This window comes from Zonotrichia leucophrys, chromosome 7 (assembly GCF_028769735.1).
Source record: "Zonotrichia leucophrys gambelii isolate GWCS_2022_RI chromosome 7, RI_Zleu_2.0, whole genome shotgun sequence".
In the NCBI taxonomy this organism is placed as follows: domain Eukaryota; kingdom Metazoa; phylum Chordata; class Aves; order Passeriformes; family Passerellidae; genus Zonotrichia; species Zonotrichia leucophrys.
Window position 1 is genome coordinate 21,483,845 of NC_088177.1, and position 19,761 is coordinate 21,503,605.

The 19,761-nt window shown below is 37.7% G+C and overlaps 1 protein-coding gene across 1 annotated transcript in view; it reads left to right on the forward strand.

Moving 5' to 3' along the window:
• The window catches only part of PDE1A (phosphodiesterase 1A), a 194,353-nt gene that overhangs the window by 1,713 nt on the left and 172,879 nt on the right, over positions 1–19,761 (forward strand). Inside the window, exon 2 of the mRNA XM_064719019.1 lies at positions 6,527–6,659. The gene's annotated coding sequence lies outside the window, so the exon portion shown is untranslated. The remainder of the gene's footprint in view (positions 1–6,526; positions 6,660–19,761) is intronic.

Genomic DNA, 19,761 nt, shown 5'->3' on the forward strand with positions numbered 1-19,761 from the left:
GGCCAGGAAGCACCAGGAAAAGCTGCTGTATCTTAAAATGTGCAGTGTGCCCTAGTGCCAAGCCTTTGGTTTTCATGAAGGGTGTAATGTCTCGTGTCCCAAAGGACTCCACATGACTCACAAGTCACTTAATTCACGCTGCACTTTGTGATAGGCATTTGTCACCTGCTTGTGTAAGGACGCCGCCGCAGTGTAGCTAAGCAGGGCCATTTGTGCACACACTGTTACTTTTTCTCACCTCTTTGATCCATAAACCCAGAGAACAGACTGAAGTTCATTCTAGTCTAAGGTTGCCTTTGGTAGTGAGTTAAAAAAACCCTGGCTCAGTGACTGTATTGTTGTTTTGTCTATTTCTGCCTTCTACTGTTTGTTTTGAAACAGCTCTATAAAGACATGCCAGGAACTATACATAATAATTGTGAAACCCTTCCTTTTGCTGGAACTACCACATCAAATTTGTACATAATAAGGATTTCGAGAACTTTTCTCACTAGGCTCATTTTTTTTCTGTTCATCCCTCCTTTTTCTGCCAACTGTCTGATTGTGGCTTTGTGGAGCTGCATAACCTGATTTTGTTTTCCCCTGGGGAACTTGGGGACAGCGTACCTTTTTGTCTTTTATGAAATGCTTTCTAAGTGAGTTCATTAGGCCTTCTTCATTATCTCAAACCTCTCACACTCATCAGTAGTCATGTCTAGCTTTTACAGCAGTATCCAAACCTGTATCTTGTTTGGTGTTTGTTTTAATATTTCATTTCATAAAATATTTCATCTTATTTATCCTGATTTTGTAAAGGAGATAAAAAGGAGAAAATCTAAAATATTGGCTTTTAAATTAGGACTATTTAAAATAAAGGAAACCAGTAGAATTATGGAAAAAGTTAGTATTACCGTCAAGAAGAAATAGGAATGCAGTGGACAACTAGATTTTTCATGTGTTAGAAGATAGAAGCTAGGTCAGTAAGCTGGTATTAGATATGAATATTTTAATTAATTATCTGATTAATATGGTACGTACATAAAATTACTTTGTAATTTAAATTTAGAAAGCCAGTTGGAAAGTGCACCATCAAATACCATTTTACAGAATATATAAAATGTTTAATTAAGCAGTAAAGCAATATAAACCATCTGCTTCTGTTAAAAGAGTCAAGATGTTAGAAAGCCATTTCTTTTAATTTAAAACATCTATGCATTTTTGATTGCTTTAAAATTAGCATTCAGCTTTCATAAGGACTTGCTTATTTTTTCCCTGCAGTGAAATATGCAGTAACTGTTAATGAAGAGGACTTTGAACAGAAATTCTGTTCATTTAGCACTTTTTGAACTTTATTTTAATGTACCAATTTTTGTCAGTAAAGTTTCTTGTTCTTGCTAACAGTTTAAAGATCAAAAGCTGCAGTTTGATGCTTTCTGTACTTTGCATGGTGGGTAATTGACGAGGAACTGGGTTTTATTGTATTCCATTCATCAGTTGGGCCTTTTCCTCCAAACTACTTCCTTGGTGCTCAGCAGCTGAAAGTGTCATGAGACACAGCTCTTTCAGGCCAGAGTGCTGCAGACTAGCTCGTCTTGCAGGCTGCTGAAGAGTCAGCATGAACTCCCAGAATCACATAACTTGTGTCTCCTGGCAGGAGAAGGGGTGTGAGCAGAAGGGAGATGTCTCTTCAGTCATTCCCAGTGGCAAAATTCCTGGGGAATCCTTGCACAAATGAAAGCCACCTGCCGAATCCAAACTAAAACCTAAACATTCAAAGGAGCTCACAAGGAATTCCTTATCCTTGTTAGCAGGTTTTCAAAATCTGTAAATGGAGCATGGTGAATTGAACAGGCAAAGCTGTATTTGTTTGGGACTTCCAGGTTTATTTGGAGGTTCTCTGATGCAGTTGGAAAGCTGTTTGCAGGGTGGTTTGTGCCAATTTTGAAAAGATGAGGAGATAAAATGAGGTGTAGCTGTGGGGGCAGAAGTTTCCTGTAACATGTTCTTCACAGTCTAGGGGTTTCTTTACAGACCTTGAACACAAAAATATGCTTTCTGTCTGATGTGGTCTGCTAGTTGTTGATTTTTTAATTCCTGGCTATGGTGTTATAAAGTGGTTTTTTGTCTTGTACATTCCAGGGCCTTGCATCTCACTTTGTTTCCTAATACCTTCACAGAAATCTTTATAACTGTTTTGATGCGCAGTTTTATATATACAGACACTGTTATAAGAACACAGTGTTAACACCTGTGCTTTTGTAAATCAAAATAGGACAAATAAGCTGTGAGAGCCAATATTTTGCAGGATTTTCAGGCATCTTAGGTGAAGAGACATTCAGAGATGACTTCACTATAGTTAGCTGAAAGGGTAAAAATGTTGACAGATTTGATTCCAACACCCCTGTCTTCCCTTCCTCTGTATTGGCATAAGAGTTGTTCCTAATTCAGTAATATTTTCAGGATTGGGTGACTAATTTGTATGCAAAGCCATAAACTTGAATGGGACTTAAAAAGCTCCCCATCTGCAGTGAGGCCTCACATAGAGGGGCATGCAAACTGCAGCAGTGTAGCAGCTGGTGGAGCTGAGTATCCTTGAAGAAGTTTTTATTAAAAAAAACAGAAATAAACACCAAGATTACAGCTCTTCAAAAAGTCTAAATCAAAGCAGAAACCTTGAAAAATTATAGATGTGTCACATTGGAAAAGAGTAGCAGTCATCTGTCAATGTACAAGAAAAGGGCAAAAAATGGAGGATGTTCTTAATATTCACAGTATTTAGTCAATACGTTGTACAAGATGAGCTCTCAGCTTCTCCTTTATCACTCAAACTTCCCTTTGGGGGTTTCAGAGTTTTAGCAGCCTGCTCTAATTCTGCTGACTTACAGCCACTGTGTGGTGCACTGGCCCCTTTTCGGCAATTCTGAGCTGTCTGGCACTGTTTGGAAACAAAACAAAACATTCCTATTGCACTACAGACATTTCCCATCTCCACAAACTGCATACTACAGCTATGGCCCATGAAGAGAAAGTCCAGTTATTGACTTTAAGCTGATTCTATGAGTTAGGACAAAATGAGAAAAGTCTGTTTCTCCTGCTTCCTGCCTTCACTGCAAAGCTTTCTTGTTCCTTAATGGTGGTTCTCCTGGTGTGTGTGCATGTCTGGCTGGGTGACTTGCTCCAGGCTGAAACCCAGATTTTCTGCTTTAAACCATAAACTCATTAACCAGTTGATGAGTTTATACCTGGGTGCTGTGCTCTTTATGGAGTGCAGTTATTCCCTTTGTAGACCCTTTAGTCCAAATCTAGCTACTTGGACTGGGAAAAGATGTGTTCACAGGAAGCAGAGGCAAAAGTTATAAAGGTGAAAGAAGTCAGTGATTGGGCAAATTTGGTTTGAAGCTAGGAGATAACAAGTCTTGCTTGTTGAAGGCAGTGAAAGGGACTGCTTGGGTATACTGGTTTAGTTATTTAAAGATTAGTACCTTTCTGTATTAGTGCCCCAGGCTGTAATGTTTAGTCTCACTGATGAACATTTAGTCACAAAAATAGCCTTGGACATCATGAGCATTATTCTTGTAAAGTGGGTGACTTCTCAGAGCAAGCTGTATGGTGTTATTTGCACAGGGTTGGTGTACAAGTCTCAGAATTGCATTCTGTTTGTCTTTGTGCTTCAGTATTTCCTCGTGGCTGTTGCATTTCTTCTAACCTGAACCATAACATGCAGCATGTAGTGGAAACCATGCATCTTCAATTTATCGCTGTGTTCTCCTACACACTGTGGCAGCTTGTCTACAGACTAGAAACACAACTGTTCCTCACATAGGTCATTCCTTTGGTTTTATTTAATATTTTACTATTGAAGAATGAATCAGGTGTTTGACTGTTGTTGTCTGGGGAGCTGCTGCTGTCCCTTCCACACTGCAAACAAGTAGAGATTTATCCATTATGGATGTGTTCTAGAATAAAACACCAAATTGCATACACTTGGGTTCTGTGTTAACATGACCTCTTCAATCTATATTGTAGCTGTCTTAAAATACAGTGGGGGTTTTACATTAGGTATCATGCTTAATTAGGTTCTGAAGGTGGCATTGTGAGGAAAAGCATTCATTTCCACTGGTATGTCATATACATTGCTTATACATCTGACTGTACAGGGTGATGCAGTTTAAGCCTTTGAGATAGTGCAGAGAATTTAAAACTGATTTATTTTCATTGCTACTTTGTTTACATTGTATTTATTACTTATAACGGAAAGAAAATGTTTAAACTCCCAGTGGATAAACCAAATACATTATTTTAAATTTCTTGTGATTCACATTCAGCTATCTTTAATGAGCCTGAGGAATGACTGCCAACTCAACTTCCTCATTAATTTAAAACTAATGTTAACAGCATTATTTTTATCTGTATTCCTTTAAAATTGTTCCCTCTGCTTGTGTTACATTCATGATCCATAATAGATCCTTAATTCATGCTTTGAATCATCATATAGTTATAACTTATATGCTGAAATTGTAATAAAGCAAAGATTTCTAAGGAATAGATGCTTTAAAGCATCTATCAATTCAGTCGGCACTTGGGACATTTGCCATAAACATGTGTGCTAAATTCAAAACTCCACTGTTTTAAATGACCAGTCTCGTTGCTGGGCTGGATCCTAAACTGCTTTTCTTGTGGTGTGAACTGGTGTAATTTTATTAATTCCCTGGGAACTATCACAATGTCTTCTTCACAACCCTGGACAGCTTGTGTTATTTCAGCTTCTTTACTAAGTGGTGTCTGAATTTTAAAAAATGCTTATGTTTGATTTTGACTCTGTTCTTGATTTATGTTTAATGTGAAAAGTTGTTGTAAAATATGTTGTTTCTTATTAGCAAATAAAAGGCTATTAGTAGCACTATTATGAATTAAATGCTATTCAAAGTAAGAGGGAACTGTTCAGCACACATGGTCTCAGCTCAATGAGCACTTTGCATTCATGTGCATATGAAAAAAAAACAACCCAAACCATGATTACACTGAAGGGCTTATACTTCAAAAAACAAACAAATGTGTGTGTGAATGTTGGCAGAACTTTAATCTGTGCAATCAAGGTCATAGATTTAAATGCTACAGAAATGCCATAATGTATTCACTTGATGCAAGAATTTGTCAGAATGCGGTTGAAGCCAGTTACTGTGATTAATTTTTGTTATGTAAACTATCATTCATACATTGCAAATCAACATGCTTCAATCCTGATTGTCTTTGATATTTATTGTAGGTATGTAAGCAGTTTTAAACTGCTTGGCATTTGTTCAAAAGTACTGGATTTACTAGGGGCTTTGTAGTTGTCTTTGGAATAAACACCTTTACTCTCAGCATTCAAGCCCTGCTGTTGTTTAAGCTGGCTGTGCTCGGGGGGATGGCAGGTGTGAGCCTGCCCTCCAGCAGCTCTGTCTTGCCCTGGGACCATGGCAGGAGGAGAGCGGTGCCAGCTTGTGTGCTCTTGCAGTGGGACCTGGGTACCACACAGGCTCAGCTCCCACCTGGATTTGCTTCTGTGTTCCAGGCAGGACTGTCTCTGATGAAGTCAGGGATGTGAGAGTGCAGCCACTTGTCTGAACTGGGCTGTGGCACAGAGAAGTTGGGCTCACCCAATTGCACTGACCTCAGCAGCACAGTGGGCTTATGGAAGAGCACTGGATCAGAAAGTACCAGGCTCAGTTGAAAGGGATGTTTTTCCAGTATTATCCTCTATGAAGGGAAAAAACATGGAACTCATCCCAGCTAGGAGGCAGCAATTTAATGCTCAGATCTGTCTGTTTTCGCTCCATGCCATGCACCTTACAAAGCAAAGCTCCCAGAAGAGCTGCCTTGGTCTGGTTTAAGAATATTTGCCTTGGTTCAGCCCCAGGCAAAACAGTCTGCTGGACTAGCTGCAGTAAGAGCTTGGAGCTGCAAAGTTACCCTGCTGGAGGTAGGATAGTGGGTTGGCTCTTGTGGCTGCTGATTTCCTAAGGAGCTCAATAGAGAAGTGGTTTAGGATCATAGAACTATTTAAGTTGGAAAAGACATCCAAGATCATGAAGTCTAACAGCAAATTTTTCCTAATATCCAGTCTAAATCTTCCATGGCATAACTTAGGGCTGTGGAGGGGATAGAATGTAAGAAAATAGTGCAGAAGGCAGTCTCACACCTGAGGAGCTGCAGCTGTACTAATCACCCAAGATTAGGAGCAGGCCTGCCCTTAACAGGCCACAGCTGTGTCCAATAAGACAAGTGCTACAAAAGAGTGGGTTAGCTGGGTGAGGAGAGAGACGGAGTTTCTTGGTTGTGCTGTGAGGAGAGATGGAATTTGTTGGTTCTGCTGTGAAGGGAGTTGGAGTTGTTGGCCATGAAGAAGAAGGAGGCAGTTCTGTCAGGAGCTGCCCATGAGAAATCACTGAGAAGGTATGGGAACTTTTGAAATAAGGGGACAACATAGGGCTATTTTCTTTGGTCCTCTCATTTGTTACTTGGGAGAAGAGACTGACCCCCAACCTCTCTTACACCCTCCTTTCAGGTAGCTGGAGAGTGATAAGGCTACGGAGCCTTCTTTTTGTCAGGCTGAACAACTCCAATTTCCTCAGTCACTCCTCAGAAGACTTCTGCTCCAGATCTTTCACCATTCCCATTGACCTTCTCTGGACACACAGGTCAGAATAACTACTCACTTTATTTGTTTGATCTTATTTTGTATAGGATGTTTCCATAAAACTATTTCAATCACAGACTAAATATAAATTTGATGTTGTATTGAGGGATGCAGTATTTTAAGGATTAGAGAGAATGTTGACCGAAACTCTTGGACATAAAATACACAGCTACCAAAAGGGGTTCTCCCTGGACAGACTTAAATTGATGGCTATTTATTCCTTTGATTAGTTTTCAAAAATTTATCTTCCAAGCATGCTAAAAAACCCTGAACCCAAACCATTATTTACCTAGCCTGTGGAGATCTGTAGCACCTATGAAAGATATAAGGCAGTTCATATGAATTGTAGGCTAATTGAGCTTTGTAGAAGGTTGTAAATTAATTTTGTGTTTGAAAACCTAGGTGATGATGTATGCAATATTTGGCAATACTTTCCAGCCCATAATGATGAGGGCTACCTTGTTTTACTAATAGCTAAAACTAAAAGAAGTGTTAACTGCATTAGTAATGAAAATCTGGGATATAATTATCCATGTAATTTTGCACTGAAGAATCAAGAAAGGAAAAAATGACATCATGTATTTATTTCCATTTGTCTTGGTTCTTACTAATATAAGGTAATAAAAAAAAAAATGAGAAACCCTATTAGAATCTAGTTCCTCTAAGTCTGTAGTTCTGTTAACTGATTGAACTCTGGCATATATGTACTAAAAGCCCAAGGCTCTGCCTGATGCCGTTCAACATGTTCTTTTAAACAGTGCCACTGTTTGAGGGATTGTACAGCCAGGGTCTGTGCTCAGCCAAGGAATTTAAGGAAGACTGAGATAATGAAGGTGTCAGACTCTGTTCATTGTACCTGTTCCCTCTATGGGCCGTTCACCTTAGAGTTGGACTCAATCATCCTGGTGGGTCCCACCAGAGTACTCTGGGTTTCTGTGCCATTCAGTGAATTTGCAGAGGATGACTGAAACCAGCCTTAGCAATGCCCCATGGACATTGCAAGGAAAAAATGTTAGATGAAAAATATTAACTGTTCTGAAGAGGGCTTAATAGGCCTCAATCTAGTGATGTGCTAAATATTTAGTTTTATTTTTTAAAGTAAAATATATTTAAATTGAGGACTGTGGAGCAAAATGAGAGTGTGAATCCTAGCATTAGGAAGTGAGGGAAGCATGAGTCTTTTTTTTTTTTTGTATTTCTGTCAATGACAGATTCTAATCTACAGGTTTATTTTGGTTGTATCCTATATATGCAGCTCTGCTAATTGCATATATGTAATTGTCAGGTTACAGGTAATGCTTTATTTGTCCTAGAAGAGGCTGTCATATCTAAAATATACTTTTCTCGCGGCAAAGCTCTGTGTTCTCCAATGAGTGGGAAAGAGAATATAAAAACACAAGGTTGAGCAAGAGCTAGATTTGCATAGGGATTTTATGCATGTAAAATTTGTGGGGGTTTTTTTTCAGTTTTTTTCTTTTAGCAGTTTCTAGAAAATGAAATAAAACAATTTATTGTGAAATTCTTATATGCCTTGTCAAAACTGCTGCTTGTATGATATGGAAGAAGAAATATTAAACATTTACATGGAGCTGCTCATGGCATTGTGTCAGGGACAGTATCCTGAGATTCACAATATGGGTTTCCTTTGCTTAGGGAGGAAAAACTAAGTCTTTCTTGGTTCAGCCTACTGGCCCATCCATGCTGCTTCAGCTTGGCTTCTCTGGTGTGCTTGGTGGGAAAAGAATGGCTTGGGCTTGTGAGTGGAAGACAAGAATGTGTCTTCCATTAGTGTGGCTTTTAATACAATTTTAACTAATTTATGGCAAAGTTGTCCATCTACCTGGACACTTTTTATGCCCTGATTTAGTTATTGTGGAGCATTTAATAACCTACTTGTGTGTTCTCATGCTTGTATCAGTGAGGAAAGCCTCTACTGACCTGGATCAAGCAAGATCAAACTCCAGGCTGCTGTGAATTCTACTTGAATTACTGAAACAACTTTAAGGTGTTCATGGGAAAAGATATTTTTACATAAATGTAAGGTATTCATTTAGGTAATTAAAAAGATTCTTTTTTTAAAATATACAAATAGAGGATCTACTTCTAAGCTTAGTTTTGGATTTTTAAAATATCTCAAAATGGATTTCATGTAATGTTTTCCTTCCTTTGCACTTCAGTGTGAAGTTGCATGTGTAATTACATAATATTTGGATCTTATGATTGTTAAATGGAACAGCAACATTTACTACACTGATTTAAGAATTTGATATGTACAAATACATAAACCTGTTTAACTGGGAATGTGGTTTTTGCTTTTCATGAACAGTGAACTTTTTTATAGAAGGTAACTTAAGTAGGATGTTGGCACTTAAAAATGACCGATGCAATCTTTTATAATTCCAAGTTTGTGTCAGAGCTAAGACACTAGAGGGAGCCCCTATCACAGTTGTCTGCACTGAGAGAAATGGCTTCACAAAGACAAAACTATTTCTACTAATGAGTAATTTAAAGAGAAATTTCTTATGGCTTTGTGATACAAAAGAAACTATCACAGTTCTATAGTGCGCTTAGTTGAAAGCATTTTTGGCAGTCTTTCAATTCATAAAGGCAGTTGTCCCTTACCACTATCTGCAGTTTTTGAGTACTATGAAAAGAGTACAATAGAAGAATCTGTTCTGGTGCTTACGTAATAGAAAACAATTTATGGCTGTTCTCTTTTAAACAACTCTCAAGACCCTGTGAGTGCAGTAACTCAGAGGAAAGGCTTGAGTACGTGTGTGTTGAGGCATTCTGCTTGTTCAGGCTGCATGGAGACATGAGACTTTTGCGATCTGCTAGAAGACAAGATTTTACCTTGTTTGTGAATGCCTGTACATTGCATGTAACTTCCTGCCACGTGTCAGTGAGCACATAAAAGATGGCTCCTGCAGCAATGAGCAGCAGCGTGTGCCAGCCCCTGGGCAAAGGACCTTGTGTCATGCTACAGCAACCCAGGGGTCATGGCTACAGCAATTATTTAACTGCAGTCTTTAACCTTTTGATTGCAGTTTTCCCTTCACTAAATGAAGAGGCTTTAGAATTTAGCAAGGTTTTTGTCCAAGATAGATTGCTTAAGGCTGCACCTGTGCTGCATGATGTTGTTTCCATCCTGTGCCTGTGCTTCCTGCCCATGATACTTTCAGGTGGTTGTGCCCACCCAGTCTCTGCCTGTTATATACTCAAAATAACACTCAAACCCACAAGATGGGAAATATTACCATCTTCAGTCTGGATGCAACTGGGCTCACTCAAAATAAGAATGCAAGTCTGGATGAGATTTAAAAACAGTCTTTTTAATTTTAACTTCCCAGCCTTATATTCACTGTGCTGAATACTTGGGTTCAAGGAACTGGAAGATGTAGTGTTTTCAAAATTTCTATTCATAAAGGATAGCTGAGAATGTGTTGTTTTGATAAAATGCGGTATTTATTAATTCTGAGGGACAATTTTCACATTTCATGTAGCAATTTACAAGGGATTCAATCCTGAAGACCTTCAATATCCTAATTGCAGTTTTAGTCTCTTATTTAAAATATGTTGGAGCTAAATCCATCAAAATCTGTTTACAAAGATAGTATTCAATATTAACTGTTTTTTACTTCCATTCAGAGCCCTTTGTCATGCTTCTAACAGCAAGCATTTTTTTCAACACTGCATTAGCAAATGATTATGTAAGTGTGTGCTGCAACTTATTCACAGGGTAGGTAGTATCAACATTGTATTTACAATTCAAATAGGAGCAGAGATGTATGTAATTTATCAGGACACCCTCTCTCCATCCATCTGTTAAGAGTGTTCATAGAATCCTCCAACAGAAAGCACTAACCCAAACATCTTTCCTCAGCATGGATACTGTTTGTCACTATGCACTACACATGATTTACTGCAGACTGGTTTTCCTGGACTATTGTGGTTTTGTCCTTCTAATCAGAAGGACTGTTTTCTTAAGCTTTGCTAAGATTAGTAGAAAATTACTCCTAATAATTATAAATCTGTTGCTTGTATAATTTTTAAAAATTAGCAGCTCTTATGGATGTTTATGTACGTGTTTTAATATATCAAAACATGTTTTAATATATCAAAATATATTAATAGAAAGATTGTATACATGCAGTGCAAAGCTACTATTACTGTTGTCATGGTTTGAAGAGTAGCCAGTGCTTTTTCTAAAGCTCTCTGTCCATAGCACAGAATGAACACAGAGCTGGTAATTTTACCTGACCACAGAACTGGTCTTTGTGGTGCTTAGTATGGATCTACAGAAAGGTTTTAAATATCTGCCAGCTGATTTTTCCCAACACACCTTTCAAGCAAAAGGATATATCTATTCCCATTTTGAAACTGGCAAGTGTGATATTCAGATCAATACTGCAATAACAAGCAACTTTATGTACACCTTTTAGGAAAAGAAAAGCAAAAACTCCTTAGCCTTCTGAAACTGAATGTGAAGTCTAGATGCATGTCTTTACAGCACTCCTGTTTTCCTGAAGGTCTGTGACATCAGCACTTCCTTACCCATTGGAATAAAAAGAAGCTGAGTTAGCTTAAACAGTAGGAATGTAGTTAGTTCTTCTGATGCAACTTTTATTTCTTATTAAAACAGGCTAGGGTCCATTACACAGCAAATTGGCAGCAGATTTGGGAGGTAATTCCCATTTCAGAAGTACAGTGATAAGCAGCTAGAGAGAGAAGGACTTCTTAAAGTTTTTATGTAACACAGTGACACCAAGAAGAGAAAATAGTCCCAGGTTTGTAGGCTACTTGCAGCTTAACAAGCTGTCATGTTAGGAAATCTTTTATGACTGCCCACTACTTTTCCATTACCAAAATAATGTGTTGCCCCACAAAGGCATGTGAATCCCAGTTTGATTTTGTCAGTTCCCTGCCTTCTCAGTGTTCATTTACCCGCTGTCTTGAGGAGTTTGGCTCTAAAAGGCACCTCCTGTTCAAGTAGCTATTTCTATTGGATGTAGAGTATGGCAAGCTCAAATTGGGGAAAGTCTCTTACTGAAGGACTGGCTGTGCAATTAATGTTCTAAGTGTTTTTCTGACAACAGTTGACCTGGCTGGGATTGATGTATTAAACAGTGTTCAGGTGTTGGTGAAAGGCTGTACTTGCCAGATCTCAGAAATTCAACTTGAGAATCTGGGAGAATACCGACTTGTGGATCTCAAAATTTTCCCAGTATCTCGAGATGAAGATTTCTGCACAGGACAGAACTAACAACGCAAAAATAGTGAGGTACTGAGGTTAAATGGCTGTGAAAATCTTCTGAAAGCTTAATTTGGAGGAGCAAAGCTATTTACTTGTTTGAATGATTGACAATTCAATCACTAGTAATTCACAAGTTTCCATTAGCCTGAACGAAGAATATGCTGGTCCTGCATCACAGTGATGCATTTAGAAAATAATTCTAGCTTTCTATAATTGTTTACATGAATAACAAGGTTAAAAGAAAATAATGAAAACTAATTGGTGTCTCTACTTCCAGCCATGTATGCAGTTCTGTTTTAAGATAAAAATTTTGAAGTGCCCTTAAAACAGAAAATTCTTACATTTTTGTGTGAAAGGTGATTGCTAAGCTGCAGAAGTAAACCACGGCAGGGTTTTTCCACTTACCACAAAGGGGTGATGGTGGTGTGTGTCAAGTCCCAAACACTTGCCTACTTGTTCCATGTACTTTCCAGTCCATCATGAAGAAAACTCATTATTATGGCATTTCTTTTGAATTTGTGAGTACTCTGAGAAATATTTTGTTTGCATTCTATCATGTGAAAGGGTGGAGCTGCAATATAAGAGATCTCTTGGTAGAACCTTATGTTATTATAACTAGCTGTCTTGACCTGAAGCTGTGTAAGGAGCAATAATACACCACTGGAAGTCTGTATTTAAGGATCGCTACGGAAACATGTTTGGTGGAAATAGATGTCCTGTGTCCTTACTCCCTTGTGTAGTAATTGGAAAGTTTATAGGCTTGAGTTTGTTTGGCTGGACTTGGGTGAAGGGTTTTGTGTGGATTGGTTTTTTTTCTTTTTTTTTAATACTGCTATGAGTAAGCACAACTTCTCAAGAATGGGCTGTGTTTAGAGAATAGCAGGGTGCTGGCCAGAATGCCTGAGATATTGGATAAACAGATGATGAGCTTTTGTCCAGTCTGTCTTATTCTGGATGATTCACAAACTAGAGACAAGAGTTAGTTAAGGATTTTGTTTAATCCAAGTGATGAGGACACGTTTCCACAATAAAATGACTGCATTTCAGGGGCTGTGTGAACATAGCTTGATGTTTTCACTGTATGTCTATAATAAAAGATTAAATTAATAATAATATACTTGTTTTGAACATTTATCTACTTTTATTATCCATTTTGAGGAAATACTGTTTTGTTGCTGATGCCAGTATAATTGTGAAGATATCGGATCAAATAAATTACATTACATTTAAAAAAATATTTTACTTCTTTAATGTTTTAATTTGTATGTTATTTTTAATTTTATTTTAAATTTATTTAATTTGAAATTATTTTTAGAAGCTATTTAAATTTTTTATTTTATATTTTTTTGGTTTGGGGTTTGGTTTTCCTTTTCTAAATTTTTATTTTTATTTTTAATTTTAAAAATTTATTTATTTTACTTATTTTTATTTTATTATGTTATATAGGTATACAAAATGAATTTCAGTTAAATACAGTTCATTTAGAGTTGTTTCATATTTTGTGAGGAATTAGGAAGCTAATACTTGTGATTAAGATCAGAGTAACACATTTGGTCCATCCTAAGAAGTTTATAAGGTAATTGTGCTTTCCTCTTTATTCCTTAACAATATGTGGCCTTTATTATCTTTAGGCAGATGCTTTCTGGAGACTGATATTTTACTGAACAGTAATTTATTTCTTGCTGTATAAAACCGAAATTCTATGGTCTAAGCTGAATGGAAAGGAGTATCATCATCAAAACTAAAGTTACCTTAAGCCAGGGGGATGAATCTGTAAAAGAGAGATGATGAATAAGTGGTGAACATGAAGTTGGGAACTTGCAAGAATAAGTTTTGGAGGATGTCCTCTGTGATTCTACCAAACTTAGAGTGCAAAGGAGACTGGCAGGAGCCTTGTGTAGACACTGCTATTTTGACTGATTTGCACCATATTAGCTGATGAACCAGAGTTTGCTTTCTCTTCTCTGCCTTCTCCTGCTGCAGTATATGGAATTGGCTTCTGTATTTCACCCCTTTGTCTGAAACAATGAGGATTTAGTGTGGAAGAAGAGATGATGTACTTAATTAGAAAATAAGAAGTGATTGTTTTGTTCTTACAACACTACATGTCCTCAATTTCAGATTTGGGATGATTTGCAGTATTTTGAAATTAGACAGTAATTTTTTTCATTGTTAAACCACATTTTGCTAAGTTTTTCTTGTCTAGTTTGTGTAACATATGTTATTCAGTTCAGAAGTCATCTGACAGTTTTATGTTTTGAATTCTCTGCTGTTCTACCTTATATTACAGAATCACTAGGTTGGGAGAGGCTTTCAAGACCATTGACTCTGCCCTAACACCTCAACTAAGCCCGAGTGCCACATCCAGGTTTTTTTTAAACACATCCAGGGATGGTGACTCTACCACCCTGTTATTCAACTTAGGACTTTCTGTGACTGTTTTGAAAATGAAATTGTTTCAGTTATTGAAAATATTTACTTTTCTATTTAAGAAACAAAGACCCACTCCTGCTAAATAATGAACAGCTTTCATTGTGCTAATGACATTTCATGTCTCAAGTTGTGAGGGATACTGAGTGAATGCTCTTTAAATGTAATTTCAGATTTCTGTAAGCATGAGCTCCTCTCTGTGTATAACAGTAAGCTTAGGCAATGTTGTTAGCAAATACTCTGAATCTCTGGCAGCACCAGTATGACTAATGGACTCAAAAAGATAGTTGATTTTTATTCCCTCATGTGGGATCTTGATTCTACTAGATCAAGTATCCTAGTTACAGGATTTACCAAAACATTTTAATATATTCTAAACCTTAACATTAAGTAATGTATAATATTTTATAATCATCACCTTATGTCCCAAGTGCTAATACTGGCAGGTGAATTCTCCACTGCCATATCTAGCAAATATCCTATTGCTACTTATGCAATCAAAGGTTGTATATTTTTCCAAATATTTGTTAGCCATATGCATCTTATATTGTCACTTCTTTTCTTATAAATTCTCAGGGAACACTGCAAAATCTGACAGATTGTCTTAAAAAATATATCTATTTGCCTAGTTTAAACATTAATTTTCCACTTTAGAAAAATTCATGTTACATGTAAATCTGATTTTCAAAATTCTTTCAGAATCTTGCATATCCAGAGATGAGTAAGAGCTATGTCTAGCATTTCTCTTGTCAGATAGTGTCATAGTTTCTCCTTTATATAGTTGTAATTCCATAAGCTAATTAATAATTTTAGCAAATTAAACTGGTAGAGGGTACTGATGAATGATATTCCAGTGCTGATTAACAGCATGGTCTAAGGTTACTTGATTAAACCTGTTCTGTGCTTGTTTAGAAAGGACAGATAGACTGTCACTTGCAGCAAGAGCAAGTTGCTAGTCAGATCATTGTTCTGTTTTTCAAAAAGCAATCATGAGAGATAAAGCCAGATTTTTTCATTATGTTGCAAGTGAGATTAATGTACATGCAGAAATGGAGAAAGTGCTTTTTTTAGAGACTACAGCACTGTCTAGCAAGTAAAAATAAATGGGGTGTATGTGAGTTCAGCCTCAAATTATGGATAACTTAGCCTTGACTTGGTCTCTTTGTGTTGACATTCTAAAAATAGAATTAATCTATTGAAGATGCTGAATGCAAGCAATCTTTATCCTTTTATTCGTTAGTATAATGCATTAGAGAATCAGACTGGATATAAAAAGTAGAAAATTTAACGATACATATGTATACAAATCTGTGTATGTGCACATATATAACTGTACATGTGATACACAACTGCATATTTGGTGTCCTCTGCTTTTTGTGGAATTGTTGATACTTTTATCCAAAGAAGATCCTATTTTTTAACTCTAGTGTCACTTGTCATATAATTTTGGATGGATAGTTGCTCCTAAGTATTCCTTGATGCTAATAGGCCTTGCAACACCCTGTACAGAGCTGTGATGTGATGGGTGCAGGTTTGTTTAACAAGAGTATCCACAGTAACAGGTGTGTGTTTCTGTAGATACAGGAATCACAGGCAAGTTAATGTTCACAGAGTGGCACAGCAGAGAACAGAAAAAGTGCTGAAATTAGGAGACAAGGAGTGCTGCATTAGATGTTACAGGTGACAGGAATATACATATGTTTAATTTGCTTCCTTTTTTTAAGTGCTGCAATGATAAAGGCTATTTTGTTATTTTAGAATTAAAAAAAAAAAATTACCTGTGAAATGCAGCTGTATTTCTATCATGGAGTTAGAGGCATTGACATTTACTGTTTCATTCTTAACAGGATTGGTCTGTTCCTCTATGGTAGTTGACTTCTGTACACCATGTACAGTTCTGTAACTCAGAAGTAAGAAAGTGGGAATCATGAAACAATTCCACAAAATTTGCCCTTTTTGATTAATACACAGGTTATATTTAGTTTTGCAAAGCACTTTTAGGTGTGCTGTTTTGCCCCAGAGTTTGAGTTGGGTGACTGTAATGTTGTGTATTGTATGTTGTACAGCGAGATTAGTAGAAACCAGCATTATTTTAAAAAATGGGAACTGTCTACAGTTTAAAACACCTTTGTACTGGGCTGGTGAGATTAAAATTCTGGGAGAAACCAAGGCCACTTTTATTATTAACCCTTGAATGAGAATGAGTGGGGTAAAGATGGGGAGTAAACCTGTGTGTAGACAGGTGGGAGAAGACAGAAAGCCATGCCCTTTTTTCACTGAAGAACAAAATACCAATAGTTTTGTAACTTGGAAAGGAAATGCAGATTTAGTGCCTTTAGCTGCTAATTCTTTTGCCTACTGAGTGCCAGGTGGGTGCTATAATATTGATATCACTTTATAAAAGGAGAATCTTCCAGTTGGAAGTAAATGCCATTGTCAGTTAGAGAATGGGAGGAAATGGGGATATAGCTATCCAAGAGTTTCGAACACATGCATTTCCTCAGAGGTGCTGCCTTTCATTGTCCAAGTAGGGCCATTGCAGCAGTCCTGCTTGAGTCAATGTTGTAGAGCTCAGTACCAGCTGTAAATGCCTTTTGCATCCTTTTCAAAGGCAGGTTGCTCTAAAGCCAGACACTTATACTAGTGGTTCTTCCTGTTTTCTTTCATGTCTAATACTGAATATGTAACTGAATTCCATTCAAGGCACAGAGAGCTGAAATATAAGAAATTCTGGGATCCAAATTCAGTGTTATGAATATCTATAATGTCAAGTATTCGAAGGATTTAATTAAATCCTTATGCATAGTTGAATACCTCCTGAATTTCATTTCAGTTGCAATCAAGCATCTGCAAATGGAGTTGGTATAATCGCAGGTTTTGTGACATTTTATAAAGGATTTTTTTTAGCAGTCTAAATCAGCTACAAGGTTTGAGAATACTTCTTCATTGCAGCTCTCTAAGTTCAGTAGAACAAGATGAGTTTTATTTCACGAGAAGTCAAGCTGATAGGATGTTTCAGGAGAGGAAATTGTTTAGGAAAATAAGTTTTTCAAGGAGTAAAAGATCCTAAAGTTGTCCTTCAGCAATAATCAAACAAAAAGTTAAGATCTGATGTTTGAGGTTTTTGTGCTTTTCTGCAACTGCAAGGAATCAGACTCACATTTCCATTTCCTTGGGGAGCTGTGGGCTTCGAAGTGCTTGTATCTTTTAAACAAGCCACGCATCTCCAAAAAAGGCAAAAATGTCACAGGAATGACATTTTAACATAAGCAGTGTTTTTCTGCATTAAAGTTTCTCGTGGAATGATACAAGTTCCCTTACCCGCACCCTCTTATGGTAGAAATAGACAGTTTTGCATAACCTCTTCTGCATGCTAAGTTATCATATTGGTCTTGAATGCAGATAAAAATATGACTACATAAGAAATAGAATTCAAGAAATTGGATTGTGCTCTTTGGTCAATAATGAAACTGAAAAGCTTTGCTTGCAGATATGTCCAAATGATGTGGAACTGATGCGGTTCAAATGTGGTTAGTTTCCCTGAGGAGCCCTGAGCAATGATGATGCCTCAGAGAGATGATGTGAAATAGTGGCTGTACCATGGAAATATATTGAAAAGGCAATGAAATGAAAGGATCTGCAGATTGAATTGTTACTTTTTCTACTTTATGCATCAAGGTTTTTACACTGATTAATTCACTCCCCAGCTATGATTCATTTAATAGCATACCCAGCCACTGCTTTCGTGTTTTGGAACACTGACTGCAGAGCTACTATTTTGGTCTCCAGAGCAGGCTTTCTGTTTTGTGAAGGGTGCACCATTTATACCAAGTTCCACTGCTAGAAAGACAACAACAGTGTTACTTTTTACTTCAGTAAACTGATGTGCTTAAAGATGATCACATGCACTCTATAATCAAAGATGTTTTACTGGACCAAGTATTTCTGATGTTAATGACTAGGGAAATTGTGATCTATTTTACAGCACATCCTAGTTGAGGATAGAAGATGTGCAGTCCATGGCTACAGTTTCCCTTCAGAATGTTTGACTTATGTTTGACCATGTCTCTAAAGTCAGTGTTTTTAAGCCAGGCTTTTATTAAAATGAGAGATCCTGCCTTCCCTTTCATCCTCTGCCATGTGTTTTGTCCTGTCCTTGCTGCTGTTGCCAAGGGAGCACACAGTATGCTGGAGCAAGGAACTATGCTGATTGAAAGTGAACCACATTTTATGGTTTTCTTTTTACTTAGTTCCATCCAAGTGAGTTTCCTGACAAACTCACCATGCAGCTGCACAAATGCTGGCACTGAGACAAGGGAAGGAGCAGTCTGGCCCTGCTTGGGGAATGGGGAAGGAGCTTGCTGCTTTGGGTAGCTGTGTGCTCCATTGAAGCCCATGCCTTGTTTTCTGCCATTAAAGAACGGAAGTGAAGTGATTGCACTTGTTGTGACTGTTACCACTTATGTCTGGGGTCCTTCAGTGGGTTGGAGGAGTCTCTTCACCTTTTCTAGTGTCACTGCTCTGCTTTCCCTGGCAGGTCCATTGTACCAGGGCTCTCTGGCTGATGCACAGTGAAGCAAGTCAGTTGAAAACTTCCTTCCTGAAAGTGAAGATCTATTGTTGCTGTGTGAGGGGAGGAGGCATCTTGTGTGCACAGGCATTTTACCTCATTTCTGCAGCAACAGTTAGCCACTCACAGTGATGCTGAGGAGCTTGGAATGAAAGAAAGAAAGCAAGCTGGCCTCCAGGAGAGAGAAGCTCTGCTATTAATGGTATTGCAGATACTAGTTTCCATTTATTTCAGTAGTACAGTCATTGGTTGCTAATACAGATTTCTTATATTAGACATTTTTCTTGCCTGCTGATTATTGCTCTTTGCCATAGTCAGAAAACTTTTATTCTAAAAGTATCCAGCTCTTAAAGGAAACAATTTAATGCTTGTGTTCTAGGCATACAAATTATTTTCCACAGCCCAAGATACACATTTGAGTTGGGCCTCTCAGTTCATCTGCTAGTAAGGATTGCTGCTGCTGTTCCTCTTTTGTTCAGAAGTAGTTTATCCCAATTCTTTGAGTTTTAGTGGGATTTTAGTTTTGTCGTGACATAGCAGTAGCTTTTAGGAGTGACAAATACAGATCCAAGCAAGATCCAACAGAGCTGGAGCCTCTCTATTTTTTTAAAACAGACTGGTTTCTTAGCCAATCCCAGCACTGAAACTGAAACCCTCCAACATCCTGAGCATCTCTTTATGGAGAAGTGCAGTCTGACTGACTTGTGGCCAGATGTGTGATGCTAGGGAGCTGGTCCGGAGTGAAGAGCTGCTGCTTCCTGTAGAAATGGGGTGTTCCAGTGCTCCTGCTGGTCTGTGATAGTACATACTTGCAAATGCTTACCTGTTGCAGGTGCAATGCCAGGCAGA